At 43.4% G+C, this 21,123-nt stretch overlaps 1 protein-coding gene across 4 annotated transcripts in view; it reads right to left on the minus strand.

Annotated features, from left to right (window-relative positions):
* The window catches only part of CALCR (calcitonin receptor), a 144,958-nt gene that overhangs the window by 98,397 nt on the left and 25,438 nt on the right, over nt 1-21,123 (minus strand). The window contains exons 1-2 of one of the 4 annotated variants that reach the window (XM_080975645.1): nt 18,068-18,113; nt 17,467-17,660 (exon numbers count right to left, since the gene is read on the minus strand). The exons of 2 other annotated variants lie outside the window; for them this stretch is intronic. The gene's annotated coding sequence lies outside the window, so the exon portion shown is untranslated. Of the gene's footprint in view, nt 1-17,466; nt 17,661-18,067; nt 18,114-21,123 lie in introns of those variants that run through there. One more of the 4 variants, XM_080975646.1, reaches the window with a different exon arrangement.

Consider the following 21,123-nt stretch of genomic DNA (forward strand, 5'->3'; position numbering starts at 1 on the left):
AACAGGAAATGGATAAAACTCTAGGAACGGGTGCAGAGAGTTTATCTGAGAGATAAGAAACCTGTAGGTGGCATTCAATCCTAGTCCTGCTCCGATCATAATTGCAGTTTTTGGCAAAGGGGGGAGTGAAGGGGCTCCAAGGGCAAGCAAAAGGCTTGATCATATCTGGGCTTAATAAACTAAAATGAGGTTGTCTGAACATAGTCTGTAAAGCACTAGATACTATGATGGTACAATCAGAGCCCGTAGCAGATTCCAGGGGGGCATTGGAATGAGGCTTTCATCCATTCCAACATCTACAATTGTGCAGATTATTATTTTTTACAGCTGCCACCACTGCAACAACATAACTCATCGCCTCTTCCCTTGGATGCCTTCCATGTGCCATCTCAGGGCTGGGTGGGCAGCAGAGCCACTTTTAAATGGGTGCCAAGCTTGACTCCCATTTGTGGTGGCTGCTCACAAGTTTAATTATCCTAAAATACAATGCCCTGGTCTATAGTTCCATGAAATGTTTATAGATCTATAGACTGGAGAGGGCAGTGAGTGAGGACACAGGCAGTGAGGAACCTTTCTGAGCTTTCCGCCACTGCCTCACTGGGTCAACTGGTGTGACTAGACCTGGGTGCAAGAATATGGCTCATGAAACAAACAGGCTTACACTACTGGGTCGCTATTGGGCCAGTGTTAATAAAGAACTGTGTTTAGCATTGCTTTCATCTTACTCTGCCAGATGGGGTGGATATTACAAAATAAAATTTAAGCTTCTGGATAACTGCATGCTACTTAGACGTGAAAGCTATGTTTAGTCATTTGATTTTCTTTCAGCGTCCCTGCTGTAGTAATGGAATTATGATCCATTTGTCATTTCAATATTCCATTGTTTGCATTTGTCATAGATAAATTGGGGTGAGTGACTGTCACAACTGTGTGGGCTTTGCCATGTGGATCCCCATGAGATGTTTTGCAGCCAGATGGGCGGGGTAGAAATAATAATTAATAATAATAATCAATGCATGATATCAAACTACACTCCCTTGGGTTTATGGGGTGAGTCTTGCAGCAGTAGCACCTTCAGATTATATTTGATCAATCCCTGCAGCATTTCCTAAAGTACACTGACATAAGTTCTTTTAATGAGTAAAGGGGAAGGCTAAACCGCTGGCCGGAAGTGATTTGCACTTCAGCTATAATGACAGATCTCTAGTGGGGACCAATTAAGCTGGTATTTTGGGAAAGAATGCAGTAGGAACAGGTGGAAGATTGCTCATTTCGTTCCTGTAGACCTACTGATCAATGTTTTATGGCTTAAATTAAATCATTTGTGGAAATTAACCGTGGTAAAGAATACCATATAACTCCCCAAAACTATGAACTTTTAGTAAAAGGTCACAATGTGAAATGCAAACATCTGGAGGTCTATGGTGAAATTAAGTATTATCCTCACTGCAACTAATATGTTTAGGCAGCTGGTGGAAGATATTTAATCTCTTCCCTCCTTCCCCACTGCCTGGAGTATACATGGACTGCAAAAATGCTGTATTTTTAAAAAGATTACCTTTATATAACAGTGTTCAAACAGAAATAGAATGAAGACACAAACACTTCTTGTTTTGTATGCACCATACATACGTTGAACCGACATTTTTCAGCAGAAAGGTCATTGTACAAGCAAACAGGTATATTGGGAAAAGAGATGAGCATGTAACTGTGCAGCTAGAGTGCAGTGTTGCAAATCATAATGTAATATTGAAATTGCAAGAGGATGTACGAGAATAGAGTCTGAAAGCTGGGGAGGCATGCAAGCTGGGCTAATGGGCAGAATGCAAACAAGACATCCCTCTGTTGCTGGAGGGGTTAGTTTGGATGGCCATGAATCTTATTGGGCACCTCTTGGTCATTGGGAAGAATTTGATGTTGCAATTTATGATTGACGGCCAAGGGGCTATTTATTCCCTGCGCGCAGTGTTGAGCTGTATGCATCGGATCACTCGCCCACCCTCCCTATATTTAGGGCTGTTTGTGTTGACCTTGCTGTGCCTGTCATGGGGTCGTCTGCTTTGGGGCAGGGGCCTGGTAGGAATTTTTCCATTTGGCTGATTGGCCAGTGCCATTTGGTTTTTTGCCTACTGCGTAGCAAAATCGTCGCAACTTGTAAGGCTGCAGTTAGGCATTGGTTAAATTTGGTTGGTGGAGGGGTAAGGATTGGCTGTGCCTGCTCCTCCAATGCTGCTGCTGCAAGGCTATTCCATTAAAGGAATCCAGGGGCTCTTGTCCGAACCCCTGTCAAGGGGCTAGGGCCACATAAGAGCCCCTGGGAGCATCTGCTCCCAAGGTTAGGACCCAAACCAATGGTTTCGAGTTACAAGAAAAGAGATTCCAACTAAACATCTGGAACAACTTCCTGACAATAAGAGCTGTTCAACAGTTGAAAGGGCTCCCTCAAATAGTGGTAGACTCTCCTTCCTTGGAGGATTTTAAGCAGTGGTTAGATGGCTGTCTGTCATGGATGCTTTAGTTGAGATTCCTGCATTGGACTAGATGATTACTAGATGGGTCCCTTCCAATTCTATGATCCTACATCTCCTTTTAATTTATATTTTTATGTATTATATTTATATACTGTACTAGCCATATAACTAAGTCCTCTGGGTGGAATTTACAAACTCAGAAAACGGCCTATTCAGCTCAATACGACTTACTCCCAGGTAAGTGGGCTTGTGCCTGAGTGTCTTTCATACCATTTGTGTAATGTGTGAATGTTGTTAATGGGGAAAAAAGGAAATATTTTATACATTCTCACCCAGTGTAGATTCACACTACAGAAGGAGGACTGAACTAAGACTTGCTTAGGCCATCACCTATATGAAGTTTAAGATGCTCCACAGCCTGAACCAGACCTCACCTGCCACCAGTGCTGTTTGGCAGCGTATAGATACCTGGCTTAATCAATTTTTAAAATATAAATTACAGTATTTCTACAAAGAATGATCAGTACAATATGGCTAATAATTGTGTGGCCTTTAAGTATATTTTTTGTCACATCAGAATGATGTCTTTTTTAACCTGTTTATATTTTTTACCCAATTCTGTAAAAGCTGAGATTTAGGGACATTCATTCATTCATTCATTCATATTCATTCAGGGGCTCCTCATAATCTGAGACCCTAAACCAGGCACCACCAAACTCAGCCCTCCAGATGTTTTGGGACTTCAACTCCCATCATCCCTGACCACTGGTCCTGTTAGCTAGGGATGGTGGGAGTTGTAGTCCCAAAACATCTGGAGGGCCGGGTTTGGGGATGCCTGCCCTAAACTGTAGCTCACTTAGTTTGTGTGTCAATATACACGCCAAAAATGTCCACACACCTGATTAATATTTTCTCTTTTTTAAAAAACAACAACAACACAACAGCATTACTATGGTGAGCTTAATTACCTTTCAAATAATCCTGCAGCCTGTTCACACTGAAGGGTGCTCAAGATAAATCTCTTTCTAATGATGCTATTAAAAATAGCTTTCCCTGGATGCTTCAGTTGGTGCTTGCTCCAAGCGTAAGACACAGCTCACTGACAATATATTGCAATATTTCCAGCTATGCTGCTGTGCAAAGGCCTGTCAGATATGTAAGTACGATATATGGAAGAATATAAACTGAAGATGTATTGGCTGAATTTCAGGTCCTGCTGCCTCAGCAGATGTTTGCTGGTGCTTTCTGGTCAATGGTGGAAGGGAAAGAAATCTCCTTCAAGCATTTGCAAAAGGTCAGTCAGAGGGAGAAATAATCCAAAGAGCTCTTTTTTCCCTCCTTTCCTTTTTTAACTACAAGACTAAGGTTGCTTCGGCTGAAACTTTGACATGATTCATGGCTCAAAGGCTCTAGCAAGATAAATAATGTGCTTAAAAAACTGCAGGAGGTTGCAAGAAGAACCAGAAAGTAACAGAGTGTTCATGCACAAACCACTATTTCATCATACGCAATAATGAATACAAGCTGAGCATTGCTACACAACCAGTTGAAAATCAGCTCCGTATGCCCAAAATGGTGCTCTATGGTGAGTCATTACAGATCATTACCTCTAAGAGGCACTCTTAACAGAATTAACAGAGCCAAGTGTTTCTGCATGATGGTTTTTCGCCTCTTTACTGTGCACTTCTATGCATGTTTACTCAAAATTAAGTCCCACTAAGTTCAGTATTGCAGGGACGCGGGTGGCACTGTGGGTAAAACCTCAGTGCCTAGGACTTGCTGATCGCAAGGTTGGCGGTTTGAATCCCCGCGGCGGGGTGAGCTCCCGTCGTTCGGTCCCAGCTCCTGCCCACCTAGCAGTTCGAAAGCACCCCTAAGTGCAAGTAGATAAATAGGTACCGCTTTATAGCGGGAAGGTAAACGGCGTTTCCGTGTGCTGCGCTGGTGCTGGCTCGCCAGAGCAGCTTCGTCACGCTGGCCACGTGACCCGGAAGTGTCTTCGGATGGCGCCGGCTCACGGCCTCTTGAGCGAGATGAGCGCACAACCCTAGAGTCGGACACGACTGACCCGTACGGGCAGGGGTACCTTTACCTTTACCTTAAGTTCAGTATGGTAAGCCTGGCCTATCTAGTTATTTTAAAGGTCTATCTAGCTATTATTATCTTGGTGTCTTGGAATTTTAGCTCTGTTTGTGTTAGGTTAACAGAAATAGAAATATTTAGAAAATTTAATAAAATTTTAAATTGTAAACAAAGTGTGTATACACACACATGGCCAAATAGACAACAATAGGCTCAAGAACCTTAGACTTTTGTTGTTGTATGTCTGGCTCACCTCTTGGCCTGGGTGCTTAACAATGGATGACAAAGAGGGAACCCAATTTTTTTTCTTCATATTGTCTGTGGGTCCTGTCATATTTTTGAGGTCTGCCCCTGAATGGAACAGGTAAGTGAGTATAGGATTGCAGCCTCAGTCAATGAATTGTCTAGCACCAGGTAGCATGTGGCTCTTCCCTAACCTATGAAGCTTCCTTGCAACTTAGGAAGTTTTCCAGCACTATATCCTGAAACCCTGGCCTACCTGGCAGCAAGTCAGTATGCCAGGTCCAAAGTTCAAAGTCTGAAGGTCAGTCCACACAAGCAAAGTCCAGACGTCAGGAAACGCAATCTACGGTCAATCCAAGTGACCCTTGATCACTTGGAATGTTTGAAGGTCAATCCAAGTGACCCTTGATCACTTGGAATGTGATATTTTACATAAAATTTATCCTGTGCATCAATTGGTATTGATAACACACAGCTGGTCACTTTGGGCTTGTGTGAAGGGAACCTATAGCATTTATGTCAAATTCCTAGAACTTCATACCATTGGGTAGTGGTCCTCTTTGGAAATTCTGGAGTCTTTGCCATTGGCAATTTTTTTACAACCTGTCATGGCTTTATAGAGTAGGCAGACACTAGATCAAGGGTGTGGAAACTGTTGCCTACAGATGTTGTTGAACTATGTGCCCAAAAAGTATGGTCAATGGGCAGGAAAGATGAGAGTTGAAGTTCAACCTCTTCATCAGGAGGATGGCATAAAGATTGCTCATCCCTGAGATAGATCCTAGAACTGAGAAAGATAAGGGTAGGATGAACCCCCACACACCAGTCACTAGGGTGGCCTAGTCCACAGAACAGGGCTGGGCAACCTCAGGCCCAAGGTCCAAATGTGGTCCTTAAAGCCTTACTATCTGACCCCTCTCCACCACTGCCCTACCCTCTATTCCCAAAACCCTCACAGCCCTTGCTTCACACCTTCCTTGAATATTTTTGCCTGGCTGGAAATATGTCCGTGGTTATGACTCCTGCTTGCCTGAATGGAGAACAGAGGTAGGTGTGTGTGTGGGGGGGGGAAACTAACCTGCTGCACAAAGGTAAAAATTCCATTCTTTTCTCCACCCACTTCTGCCCCTGGCCCTGCCCACCACTGGCATGTGGAGGACAGGGAGAAAGAAGCTTGCCCCAAAACCAAATTATATCCAGTTCTGACTATAGCTGGAGAAAGTTCAGCCTTGGTTTTATCTGGAGTCTTGCAGCTCACGAGCAGCAAACTTGCAATGCCTGCCAGCCAACCCACACGATCTATGAAATCACATATGGCTACCTGGCTGCTCCCACAAGAACTTTAAACTCCCTCTCCCATTGAATCATAATGAAAACCACCCTTCTCCCCATCATAGGGTCACCAGAAAGCTAGAAGGCTTGGCTTGGCGCAGACACCTTCCTAAATAAAACAAGAATCTTTTTTAAAACAATTTAACTCCCGTAGAATTATGGGGTGAGGGAGCTACAGCCACCCCTTTTGGTTTTACGGGAAATCTTGTTATCATTATTATTTTGTTAGAGAAATCCATTTCATTAATTAATGAATGCATGATGCATACAGGAACAGAGAGTATGGGGGAGGAATTTTTTATTTTTCTGGAATACTAATGTGATATCAGATTTATTAATATTGCCGAGACTTAATTGTGAAGAAACATCTTTCCTTTGAGAAGCTTTAAAATGCCATTAGAAATTTGATTGGACTGATTTGATGAAAGGTCAGAAAGTTATTTTGGCTGCTCTGTGATAAGTACTTTACTGGGGTAAAGGAAAAAAATCAGAAGTCTCCAGATTTATTATTAGCCAAATGTGACATTTATTAGGGACAGCAGTATAAAAAAAATACAGTAGTTAATCAGAATCGTGATTATCTTTTGCTTATTGCTTGGGTGGCTGTGCTGTGTTGTGCCTTTCAACATACTTCCACACTACTAGTCCTTGAAACCAGAAGTTCAAAACTAGTGCAATGAAGTGGCTTTAAAAAAAATGGCAGACCAATACAGCGTTACTTTAAGGGACACAAAAAAGGTCATAGGATGAGGTGAGGGGTTTCGCCCTACTCTGCTCTTTGCGTATGCCTTAATTCTGCATGAGGGGGTTTCCTTGCAACAAAATATTAAATACAGTTATAATATTCTCTGTGAAAACAAGAGCCAATTTATTTATTTTTTGCTTCTTTCTTGGAGAAAGGAAATGTCTCTGAATTTCTGAAGTATTTGCCACAACGGCTATGTTTAACCTCCACTTCAGAGGCTCTGTGTGGGAAATGGCAGCCCATGAAAAAAATTATCTCTGTGGCAGCCCTTAAATTGTGGAGCTCCCTCCCCACAAAAGTGCGTCTAGCACTTTCATTGTATAGCTTTTGCCAAATGGGTTTTGTTAAATAATTATAATAATTTATCTGTTTTGCTGAATTGATGTTGCTCTGCCCATTGTGAAAGGCGGGTAATAAATCTTATAGATTAAAAATAATAATAAGCAGGAAGCCCCTCCCAGAAATGTTCCTCTCCCTCCTCCATTACTTTTTCAGGCAGGTTTCATTTTGCACCAAAACAATGGTAAAAAAGAATAAATGTTTAAAGTTTTCAACAAAATTCTAGTAAATCAAGGAAGAATATTCATAGCTTCCAGCTGTTAGCAATACCCAAAAAGGAAACGGTTGCTTCTTCAGCATTCTTTGTTTAACAGCTTTCTCTATAAAAATGTTCCGCATAACTTATTTTCTAAGTAAGCCATAGGGACTAACACATCATCACAGACATCTTGATAAAGGTTGTAAGTATCTCTTGAAACTGAGGTCAACTCGATTGTTAAGTACTATAATGTCTCGATTACTGGGGTTATTCACCCATTTTCTATAAGGGTTTTTTTTTAACAAACACCACCACCACCACCCTTTTTCCATCTTCTTCAGTAAGCTTTATATTAAGCACCTGTACAACAATAAACCTTTATGCCAGAAACATCTTATTGGTTTCTGCAGATAACCAATGTTTGAAGATGCTTCATATGCCGTGTTGGGTAAATGTTCCATCTAGACCCAGGTGTAGGGAACTTCTGGTCCTCCAGATGTTGCTGAATGACAACTCCCATCAGCTCCAGCCATCATGGCCAATGACTATGAACAATGTGAGTTGTAGTTCAACAACATCAAGAGGGCCAAAGGTTCCCCACTCTGGATCTAGCCCAATGCTCCCGAGTCTGACCAGCAGTTGCTCTTCAAGGACTCAAGGAGCAGAAGTCCTTCCTAATCCTGCCTCCCAAGACCCTTTAACCTGTAAAACAAACCTGTCCTTACCTTACTACAGTGGTACCCTGGGTTATAAACACCTCAGGTTACAAACACTTCGCGTTACAGACACCACTAACCCGGAAGTAGTACCTCGGGTTGAGAACTTTACCTCAGGATGAGAACAGAAATCGTGCGCTGGCGGCACGGTGGCATGGCAGCAGCAGGAGGCCCTATTAGTTAGAGTGGTACCTCAGGTTAAGAACAGTTTCAGGTTAAGAACGAACCTCCAGAACGAATTACGTACTTAACCTGAGGTACCACTGTATCTCTTACAGATCAACACATCTCTCATCTCATAATAAAGGGAGGTGGAACATCCAGGTACCACCATTGAACATCTAACTTTGTCTTCTCTTCCAATACCTTACTTTAATAGCAGGCAAGTATTAACTGAGCCAGTTACGATTAGATGAATGTAGTGGGACATTTTGGGTTAGTGATTGGCAGGTGTGTCACACAGCTGTGGGTGCCTAGGGCAGCGTGCATGGCCCTGGCACCAAAATTTGTGGGTGCCCAGTCCCTTCATGGGGAATTTTGTGGGTACTCGGTCACCCGGGGCCCCAGGGAGTTGGCACCTATGGACTGACTGGCCATAGCAGCACACTGAGCACGAGTGTCCAGCTACATAACAGGCAACAGCTTTAGAAAAGGGTTCAAGCATTAGACTTAAACATCTTTCTGTTTAAAAAGGTAAAGGTACCCCTGCCCGTACGGGCCAGTCGTGTCCGACTCTGGGGTTGTGCGCCCATCTCACTTAAGAGGCCGGGGGCCAGCACTGTCCGGAGACACTTCTGGGTCACGTGGCCAGCGTGACGAAGCTGCTCTGGCGAGCCGGCACCAGCGCAGCACACGGAAACGCCGTTTACCTTCCCGCTAGAAAGCGGTCCCTATTTATCTACTTGCACTTTGACGTGCTTTCGAACTGCTAGGTGGGCAGGAGCTGGGACCGAACAACGGGAGCTCACCCCGCCGCGGGGATTCGAACCGCCGACCATGCAATCGGCAAACTCTAGGCGCTGAGGTTTTACCCACAGCGCCACCCGCGTCCCTATCTTTCTGTTTACATAAGTCTAATTCAAGCTCCTAAAATTTACACATTTTATAATATATGCATGTTGATTCTTGCTGTCATTTAGATGCTAATATTCTACATAATTCCTGCCAACCTAGCAGTTCGAAAGCATGTCAAAGCGCAAGTAGATAAATAGGTACCGCTCTGGCGGGAAGGTAAATGGCATTTCCCTGTGCTGCTCTGGTTCGCCAGAAGCGGCTTAGTCATGCTGGCCACATGACCCAGAAGCTGTCTGCAGACAAACGCCGGCTCCCTCGGTCTATAGAGCGAGATGAGCGTTGCAACCCCAGAGTCAGCCACGACTGGACTTAATGGTCAGGGGTCCCTTTACCTATTCTTCTACATAATTTTAAGAAAATAGAATTTGACTTGTATAAACAAACAAGAAGACAAAATCTGAATTAGTCTTACCTGTATACAGGTAATTATCAAGTTCTCTAAAACAAGTACCTGCCATTCAGATATGTATATCTTATATCCATATCCATATCTTCAAGGCTCTCATTGCTGGCTATGCAAGATGTGTTTCTCAGCCGTTGCCAACAGTGGGGGAATCTTGCTTTGCACAAACAGGGCAGAATTACAGGAGCACAACCAAGAGAAAGTTAATTTTCTAACAAATCAATAGTCCTTATTCTGTATAATAAGTTACCACTCTATGTACATCCAATTTATTCTCTTATTTAAAAACTAATCTATTCCCAATGCTTAAACTGTCTAATCAGTCAGTTGAGAGGCTTGTTCTGAAGACTCAGTTGCAGCCCGAAATTTCATACTGAATTGCCTCAATGCTCAGAGTTTTTGAATGTAATCCTGTAAGATTACTGTGGGGACACACAATTCTACTAGCATGTCACAGAAGCCTGAATCAAAACCGTCCTAACAGCCTTATATTCTAAACTGTTCCTTAAAAAAAAAAAGAATTAGAAATGTTAATTAAGGAGATACTTTCCTGGCTGTCATTTTGCATATTTCAGCAAAGTTTTGTGTGAATAAATTATGTGTACTGTTCTAGGGTGAATATCACACTCCCAGCTTAATAGTCAATACAAGTCCCCATAGAAAATAATTCATTTTCTCATTTCCATAATAAAAGTAAGTATATTCCCATACCACGGTACATTCAATTCAGAAAGTTATCCACATTTATTCATCATTTAACATATAAGGTTAGTTTGAAGGAAAAAGTATTATATTGAGAAGCTGGAGCCAAATCCTTATCTGGCACGCATCGCTGCGGCTTTGTACACAGTCCTGGCCCTAAAGAAATTTGCATCAACAAAGCAAAATAGCAATAAGGAAAACAACTTTTACGTGATTTAAACGGCGAGTGCCTTATGCAGTATTCAAAAGTACCTATACTGGTACATTAAGCCTCAACAATCCCATCTTAGGATCCATGGAAAGCATATGCTAAGACCCAAAGAACTAATTTAGGTGGGATTTTAATGTCTTCGCTTCTAAAACTTTAAACAGCAGAAACCTCACGGGACCAACACAAACTAATTCTGAAAGCAGTTTGTCAAAAGCCATCTTGTGCCTGGGCACAGGGAGGCTGCTCTCTTAAGAAAAACAAATCAAATGTCCCTGCAGCATACATAGTCAAATGGGTCCCGGCTAAAAACAACAAAACTCAGCACAGTCATCTTATATTCAGGGTAATAATGTCGCTTATATAACTAGTCAAGATATGACATTATAAACTTTTAATTCACCATTTATTTAATACTGGCAACCAGTGCCGGATTGACATATGAGCTAAACAAGCTATAGCCTAGGGCCCCACTCTTTTGGGGGGCGGCCAAAAAAATTTAAAGGAAAAAAACGTGGATGTACATTTCCAATATATATGATAAAAACAAATAAAATAAAACCTACATACAGCAACAGTGTATATACATATCCCTACCTTGTTTTAGTGGCCCATAAATAATATTTATTCCATCAATTTTTGCCATCCATAATTTAGCTTAACAAAGTAACCCTAGGATTTGGGGACTGCAGTGATGTATGCTATTAATTCTATTTTAATTACCTTCATGATTAGATAGCTAATGATTTATAATTAGATTGTGGGAGATATGAACTGAATCAGAGTTTGTGGCACATCTCTGATGAATTCATTAAAATTGATTTATTGAGTAGCATTCTCTGAGGCTTGATGCGGCAGGGTTTATTTGAGCAAAGTTCTCACTAAGGTCAATGGGAGGTCCTCCCTCCTCCAGATAAGCCGTCCTAGTAAGGAGAATTGCTAGCACTAAATTGTACCAACGGATCTCTGGTGCAGGGACGAGAATTGGCAGCCATTTAACAAATAGGATCCTAAAATATGCTTGGCTACAAAGCACAGTTGGATTTCTGAACCATCTATATGCTGAACTGTCCAACCATTTTGGGAGAGCTAGCGTAACAAATTTAAGAACAACAAACAAGACTAGGAAGGAGGTTGAAAGCAGATTCACAGAGCCGGATTTTAAACCACTGGGCAGATCAATTGTATGCATGGTCTCGTCCACTGGGGATAGTAACAGCTGCCCACAGTGATAGTTGCCAGGGATGTGCATTAGATTCGGACAAATCCCATAGAAAAGCAGGGAGCATTGGAATATTTTTTCCAACATTCCAACATTTTAGATGACCAGTCTCTTTTAGTTGGGACGCTGCTGCTTTTCCCATTTTTGGCAATCAATAACCTTGCCGCCGTAGTTGCATACATAAACATTGGTCTGACCGTTCTTTTTATTTCCTCTGACATGATACCTAGGAGAAAGGATTCTGGGTTTTTTTCAAATGAAAATCTAAACATCTTTTTCAATTCGTTATATTTTCCCGGAATCCCACTTTAATGGGGCTGATCTCATCCAGCAGTTAATTGGCTTAAGGCAGAAATTGGGCATAGCAGAGGTTGCCTGATGCGGAATTAGAACACCAATCCATCTAGCTCAGTGCTGACTGGCCGTGACTCCCCAAAGTTTTAGACTGGTGCCTCTCTCAGTCCTATTTGGAGATGCTTAGAATTGAACCTGGGACCTTCTGCATGCAGAACGCATGTCTCTGAACACCAGCTGCTGGAAATCAGAGGCGGTGTGTGCGCCATTGTGCTTAGGGTCTGCTTGTGGGCTCCCCATGGACATGTGTGGCTGGCCATGGTGAGAATGGCATAATAGATAGATGGGCCTTTTGCATGATTCATCAAAAGGCTGAATCATATGGTTCTTACAATCTTAAAATGGGTCCTCTACCACTGACCTAATGCCCTTTCCCTATAGCTTAAGGGGCAAAGACCAGACCACTTGGTGTTATGTACTGAAGTTCTCACCCTGGGCCAGCAGGGGGATACTGTAGATAGTTATGCAAATAAGGGATCGAATGTGATGTTCAGTGATTGGATAGTTTTAGAAAATTGTTACAGTTACATTGTACTGGAGCTCTATATAAGCAGGCTGACTGAAACCTGTTCTGTCCTGTCAGTTCTGTCCTGGCCTGTGAATAAACAAGAGCTGTTTGAAGAATCACTGTGTCGTCTGATATGTTCACCCACAACCTAACACTTGGCACACACAGCTCTGCCCTCCAATGACTCACAGCTACTCCCACCAGCATCTACTGCCTGAAGTAACTACTTCATCCTAGTAATAGTAGAGCTGGCCCTGCCATCATGGAAGGCAAGATGCTGTTTCAACTTGCAAAATTACTGGTGCCAATGCTGAGGATGTTTGTATTCTCCCTGTCAAGGGTGAAAGGGAGGGCGAAAGGATCAATTTCTGAAAGAACAGTCTATGGAAATCTGTGCATCACACCATCACTTTATATAATGAGGTGCACTTTATGCGACCACCGAGTTATTTCCCATCTGGCAGAAAGCTAGTTTCAGCAAGCAGTAGCCTTTTTTTATTGAAGAAATATTCACTATCCATGGAGATCGAGTGTGCAAAGCTGCAGAATCACTTGACAACTTTGCGGAACACTGTAACATTCCTGTCTCGGTAATTTACACCTATTTAAATAATCACAGCTTTGGCTAGCTAGAGAGGAGAAATGTTACACTTCGGGAAAATTCTGAGCATGTTTTGTTCTGGCAAAAGGAACTCTACATTCACTAAAACATGTCATAATTAAGATATCCTGTTGCCTATTCCCATGGGGGAAATTATTGTTAAACCCTACCTTTTCTATTTGAGTGCAGGAATGAGGTTTGGCTTCAGACCCATAAACTCCCCCAACTGAAAAGCTGACAGACCAACAATCTGTTGGGCAGGCAGGTGCTTGTGGATGCTCACAGTAGCACTACATAGGTATATGCATTTCTGTATCCAGGATTCTTCCTTACTACCCAATATGGAATCAATTGAAAACTTTATGTAAATTGCACGGAGCCAGCTATTCTGGTTTTAAGAGCTTGATCTTTTCCATTTGTATTCCTTTCTCATCCTTATCCCAGGGGCTTTGAGTGGCTCGCACATTTTACAATTACAATTTCCATTTGGGGGAGAAAAAGAAAAGAATGCAAAGCAGAGAAGCTGCCAGCTGGGACGGATCTCTTGCCATCATGGAAGGATAGGCTCTCTAACAGACACTGGTCATCTGGTTAGTGGGTGACATTTAGTAACACCCATTAGCTTTTTAATTAATATTCAGCGTTGATGACAAATAACACAAATGGGTTAAAAACAAATTGTGCCTTTTTAGAAACATTTTTAATAAACATTTTGAAATAAAAGGTCAAACTTGGGGACAATTTTTGGTAGGCAGGCATCTCAGAAACTGAGGCAGGTGACTCAGAAACTACAACTAATCCAGAATGCGGCAGCTAGACTGGTGACTGGGGGCGGCCGCTGAGACCACATAACACCAGTCTTGAAACACCTACATTGGCTCCTAGTATGTTTCCGAGCACAATTCAAAGTGCTGGTGTTGACCTTTAATGCCCTAAACGGCCTCGGCCTAGTATGTCGAAAATCAAGCCTATATCGGGAGTAACTGGCAACACTCCCAGGCACCCGGCTTGATCTCCTGTTGACCTTCCTGGCTGCATTCCCCAGCAAGATCCAGGCTAGGTCACGATAGGTGATTCTTCTCAGCCTGGGAAGAACACACCCCCTCCCTCCTGCTCTCCCGGCAGGGAAAGGAGATAGACAGAAATGTATTTACATGCCTTTATTTCTGTCTTTGCAGCATTACAGAAAACATGTCTGCTCTCTTCAAACTCCAGCAGTCGAGAGAGAAAGACTTCCTGTACTTCCTGTACAAGAGCAAGAGGAAGAGCTCATATTACACTCTGAGCTAATTCCGGTGCATTGCCCTGTGAACTGACTGTCCCTCTGTTTCCCACGGACAGTCCCAACATTCCCATCATGTGATGTTTTCAAGCTAGCAGTTTGCAGCTGCATTGCATCCATATCGTAACACAGTATACCTGAAGGAGCGTCTCCACCCCCATCGTTCTGCCTGGACGCTGAGGTCCAGCACCGAGGGCCTTCTGGTGGTTCCCTCATTGCGAGAAGCAAAGCTACAGGGAACCAGGCAGAGGGCCTTCTCGGTAGCGGCGCCCGCCCTGTGGAACGCCCTCCCATCAGATGTCAAAGCAATAAATCACTACCTGACATTCAGAAGACATCTTAAGGCAGCCCTGTTCAGGGAAGTTTTTAATGTGTGATATTTTAGTGTATTTTTGGTTCCTATGGAAGCCGCCCAGAGTGGCTGGGGAAACCCAGCCAGATGGGCGGGGTACAAATAATAAATTATTATTATTATTATCTAATAAAATTAGGGGTTTTAATTCAGGGGGGCTAAAAGCAAGAGAAAAGGTGTTATTTCTGCCTGCACTATATAAAGCCAAATGCTTCTGCCAGATTCTTGTACTCTTCCTTACCATAATGCATCCTCTCCAACCATAATGCAGTGGGGAGAGCACATGCTTGGCATGCAGAAGGTCTCAGGTTCAGCTGCTAGTCCTTCCAGGTAGGAAGGATCAGGTGAAAGGTGATGGGAAAGACTTGCCTAAAATACTGGAGAGTCCCTGATAGATAGATCTAGATAGATAGATCTTGTTGAGCTTTTTTAAGGATTGGATTAGGCCCCTGAAACGGACTTTGGACATGCCTGGCCTAGATGGACAAACAGAATGGTAACCTGGAATAAGGCAGTTTTCTACTGAAAAGGGGTAATGGCCCCATCAGGGAAGGAAACATGTGGCATGACAGAATGAAAACCAAGTCTATGAAATGAAGCAGAGCCAATCTTCCAGGTTTGGACGAGAGAAGTTCTCCAGCTAACAAACGAGTTATACTTGCTGAATATTTAGTAACGTGTACAAAACTGTAGATGAATGAAGTTTTCCAACTCTACTCATAAGAGTACTTCTTTACCTTTATTGTCTTTTTGTGAATTGTTTTGTCTTCCCAACAAAGCCCTGGTAAAAATAAAGGGGGGGGGGGAGAAGAAAACCAATCTGTGTTGTTGGGATTCATCATATTTATGACCCAAGCTACAATCTGCACCTGAATTGCTTCTTCAAATTATGTTGCTTAGTGATGGTCAACTGCCTGGCCAATACACAAGAATACAATCGGCACCCAACAAGTGATTATATGCACGTATGGGTGAGAGCCGTGTCAGATTGAAAGGGACAAGAAGAGATTCTTATTGCAAGGGATTGGTGAAGGAAATACGAAAGGAGAAAAGGCCAACAGACCTGCGGGGGCTATAAGAAAAAGAAAAAGCGGACTTGGATTCCTGGGCAAGGGAAGGCAAAGCGACTTCTGGAAGAGTGGGTGGTGGCAACAAATCTATTCTGTCCAGGAGTGACAGACACCATAAATACACCTCTCTACATCACCAAAGATTTGTTGAGTATTTTCTTCAGAGCATTCTTACTGCTTTAAAGGCAAACCACTGTTCGGTTTAAATTGGGGTTTACCTTTGGCTATCTGACCTGCTGTACCCCCCCAAAATCAAGTGAATGTACACATACAAAGTTGCCTTATTCTGTGTCAGAGCATAGGCCTCTCAAGCTCAGCATTGTCTACAGTGTGGTGTAGTGGTTAAGAGCGGTAGACTCGTAATCTGGTGAACCGGGTTCGCTTCCCCGCTCCTCCACATGCAGCTGCTGGGTGACCTTGGGCTAGTCTCACTTCTCTGAAGTCTCTTAGCCTCACTCACCTCACAGAGTGTTTGTTGTGGGGGAGGAAGGAAAAGGAGAATGTTAGCCGCTTTGAGACCCCTTCAGGTAGTGATAAAGTGGGATATCACATCCAAACTCTTCTTCTTCTACACTGACTGGCAGCAGTTTCCAAAGTTTCAGACCAGTGCCTTTCCCTGTCCTGCCTGGGATCATCTGCACGCAAAGCAATACTCTACCACTGAGGTACAGTCACGGCCGTTTTACACGGGGGTGCAAGGGGTGCGGGGCATCCAGGCGCTGAATTCTGGGGGGGTCTGGCACCTGCCACTGAAGCCACCTAAGCTCTTAACTATCTACCTGTTATGAAATAAAAAATAATTTTGATCAAGCTGACATTCAAAGCCATCCGCCGTTGCCGTCTCCACCCTGGCTGCTTTCTCCTCCCCAGAGTCATGCTTGCATGGAGAGACTTTGCTCTCTCGCCCATCAGCGTGGCTGCTGTGTCCCTCTTCTTCTCCTTCCTCCTCCTGGGAAGATTTTAAAAGCACCTGGATGTGAAGCTGTGCGCCTTTGTGGAGCTCGGGTGCCCAGTTCTTGAGGGGCGACGGCAGCGAGACTCAGAAGAGGAGGTCATCGCCATCGCCATGGCCTCACCTGCAACCGCAGAGAAGTCTATCCTGGCTATAGACGTGGGCAGCACTAAATTTGGGGGCGTTGGGCGGATCATTGCACACCGGCGGCGCATATGCTAAAGACAGCCCTGGCTACAGTCTTTCCTATTGAAGCTCTAGGCTTAAGGGATCAACTGCAAGAGTAGCAGTAGGCATGGCCAGTCATTCATGTGCACAGCCTTCCCTGTAACATGAAGCTGGGAACCAAGGAAGGCAAGCTTTTTTTGCACAATGCACTGTAGACTACTTATCTCAGATCGCACTTGTTATTCAGTAGTCACAGAGCATGTCGAATCCGTAGGCCAACGTTGATAACATTTCATTTAGCCTCACACTTATTCAGATAACAACACCATCTACTAAAGGGTTAAACATTATGGGCTTTATTCACAGTTGGGCTCAACTATATGAGCTGAGGAAATGGCTTCGCTTTTCTGAGTGAAACTGAAATGATATTGCACGCCACTCACATATATTCAGAGCTGCTGTAAGATCCAAATGCCCCGAAAATTGTATTTCTCAGGGTCCCTGGCACCTCAGTCACGGTTGAAGCAGCATACCAAGTATCAGCTCGATAATGGAGGAACCCTTCTCTGGCTGCAGTCGCTATGTGCTCCTGACTTCTGAATGGTGAGACATTCCAGGGGCAACAGGTCCTGATTTCCTTAGGAGGAGATAAGATCACTGGAGACTTACGGCATGCTTGCACTATTTGATTTATTCAAAGTTGAGCACAGGTGGAAGACAGCAGCAGGGCACTTCTATCAGCAGATCCTCTACCCCACATCAGATTTCCAGAGGGGACACACTGCAACCCAAGATGCTTCCAGACTTCAGTAACTCCCTGCTTCTTCTCTGCGTTTTTATGTGTCCCTTCCCCAGCACTGTTTCCTTCCTCCCACCTCCTTCACTGACACAAGCAAAAACACAATAATATTAACAATAATAATGCAAAATCACAGCGGCACACTTAAAAAACATTTTAAGAGCCTGGGATCCCTTCCTGCACCAGCCTCCCTCTTATCAAGGTACATCACAATAATACAATACTTTCCACAGTTTCCCACTTACTGATCGCATTCCCCTGGAACATCTCCATCAGTCGCTGGCATAAGAAAGGGAACACTATGGGAGGTGATGATATATTTTTAGCTGCATCGCAACTGAGCAGCTGGAAGGAGGAGATTTTGCTCCATGGGAACACCAACATGTTAAGTTTGGGAAACTCTAGTCCTGATTTCACAGAGGCTTCCTAAGCCAAACATGCTCCAGAGGAGCTATCAGCATCTGCAGACATTTATTGTTCCTGCACATTCCTTATATTTCAGGTCCTAACACTTGTGAACATATTCTTCTCTCTCTCTCTCTCTCTCTCTCTCTCTCTCTCTCTCTCTCTCAGCTGTCAGGAGGCAAGTGCTCCCAAATGAGACATTAATTTGTGTGTACCCAAACAGACAGTATAGTCAGTGGAAATAAAATGAATCATTGCAGCGCGGAACCACAGAAGAACATTTTGGCGGCTGCTCTTGTTTTGCTTTACCTTATCAAGTTTTTATAAAGAACAGGGGGGGGGGGACAACTCTCATCTTTCCTAAGCCGAGCATCGTTGTTGTTGTTGTTGTTGTTGTTGTTGTTGTTGTTAAGACAGCAAGAAAATAGGCTTCCTATTTTGTTAAGTACTTCCTTTTTGTTAAGTTGTGGGTGAACATATCAGACGACACAGCGATTCTTTAAACAGCTCTTGTTTATTCACAGGCCAGAACAGAACTGAGCTGAAGGGTTCAGCCAGCCTGCTTATATAGAGCTCCACTAGAACGCAACAGTAACCACTTTCTGTAACTATCCAATCACTGAACGTCACTTTCAACCCCTTATTTGCATATGTGGACCTGAGTGAAAACTATCTACAGTATCCCCCTGCTGGCCCAGGGTGAGAACTTCAGTACATAACACTTTTCTAACCATTCTCCACCCACCCATAAAGCAACAGCTATAGGCTAACAGGGTTCATATTCCAGATATTTTCCTCAAAGCCCCACAAATGTTGCAGTTGTGATTTTGGGAGACCTGTGCACTGTGCCCTTTCCTCCCAATGGGGCAGCTGGATGCTGTGCTTTTATTGGTGGCTGTGCACTCTCAGGTCAGTCTGGGTGGGGAGGTGGACCGGAAGAGGAAGAGGAGAAGCAAGCAATGGATGGCAATTGCACAGAAGCAATAATCATCATGCCCTCAAGAGTTGCTCCTTCATGCCTTCGTTGGTCAGATTCTGAGGGGTGTGGGTGTACCTCTCCACTGGCCAACTGCAGAACGAGCAATTTGTGCTTCTACTTGTTACAGACCAGCAGTCGCTAGCAAATCTTACCCCCTTGCAGCAGGTAAGGCAACAGCAGACTGAGCTAAGTGTGAATGAACCTGCATCCCAGAGACCCAGTGAGTTTGATGAAACACCCTCACATACCTAGAACAAGCAGTGGATCAAAGAGGTGAGGTGAGTTGCACAACTGATTTGCATGTCTCCTCTAAGTATAGTGGGATCAGTCAAAAATGTCAACAAAACCAAACATTTAACTTGTGGAGCTCTTTGATTTCGGAAAGAAAGCAGGAAGGGGGGGGGAGAGAAGTCCTTTCTGACCCCCAATAAGCACGGCTTGCTTAGGCATCCGTTTGGAATTCCTCCTATAGCAGCAGTTATAAATTAAACCCACCCTGCTATAAATTCACCCTGCAGAATGAGAGGCCACAGACAAAATACACTGTAAAAACCTCTGAAATACACTAAATCAATTTTTACAAGGGTGCAGCCACATCAGAAAACTAATTTTAATGTGGAATATCCAAGTCAGGCCAGACAACACAGCTTGCCAATGAATAACATGCTCTCCAGTTTACCCAATTTATTTACAGGCAACTACATTGTGTATCATCCTTGAGAAACACATTCAGCTGTGGTCTGAATTATGTATGGTCTAAGTCCTTTGAGTACTTGATGTGACAGTGTCACGCTGTGGCACATAAATGAAAACCCCTGGACTTTACCTTAAGGCCCTATTTTTTAGGTAAGCCTCGGTATAAAAACTGCAGTGCTGGTGGCACACCAAGAAGCATTTTCCAGAATCTTTCAGTTCCAATATGTGTTCGCAGCTGGAAATTCACCAGCACCTGTGGCCATCAGTCACATTCTGTTCCTTGTTAACATCTGCACCACAGAAGGCTGACGGCCAATGAACTGAACCCTTATAAGGAACAGATAGCCTGACTTTTAAATAGGGGTTTCTTGACCATGTACTTTTGAACACCCCTCCCTGAATATTTGTGAGCAGGATTGGGGTAAGCCATTATCTGGCAGGAAAAGGTGATCCAGAGAATTAGGTAAGTGCCCATTGTCTTTGCCTCCCCCTGCGCCTGGGTTAAGTTTCTTTGTCTTGGAGGGAGCAGAAGACACTTCTGAAGGGTCCTTGAGGCTTGGTAAGCATTTGCTTGGAAGACATGCAACGCACTGACTCATTTAGGTGTGAACAGGAGGACAGCTGCCCATCCCAACTACAAAGCACCATAGAAGGTAGGTATGCAAAAAGTAAATTTAAAAACTGTAGTAACAATATGCTGTTCATTCCTTTCACATAAACCAAGAGAGAGGTTAGAGACAAATGCATTTTTGTGGAAAAGTTGGCACTGATATTTCTTGCCATGAATGTCTTAGGATTTGAAATGAATAATATGCACTTCCCTCTTTCCCCAAAGTAAACTGGTTTGAGATGGATGCACCAACGAAGGGCTCATTCAAATACAACACTAAACTATTTAAAAAGCCTTGAACTCTCCTCCCTCTCCCACGTTCCAGTTCTCTTGATCCTGCTGTTAAATTACACTGAAAGAAAACAGGCTATTAACTGCGTAACATGAAGTCCATAGCAGCTGCATGACAGTCAGAAACACTTCATTTTTTAACCCGAATCCTATTAAATTAACAGTTATTCAAATTTCTGCAAAATGTTCCACAAAGCAGTAGTTAGGGAATATAATAGTGCTGAATGGATTTCCATAGAAACCGACTCTTTTACCTTATGCCTAGTGGAAACCCTACATCAGTTTTATTGAAAGCCAGTAAAGATCAAAACAGAGAAGCT

Source organism: Podarcis pityusensis (genome assembly GCF_964106645.2).
Source record: "Podarcis pityusensis genome assembly, chromosome: 12".
In the NCBI taxonomy this organism is placed as follows: domain Eukaryota; kingdom Metazoa; phylum Chordata; class Lepidosauria; order Squamata; family Lacertidae; genus Podarcis; species Podarcis pityusensis.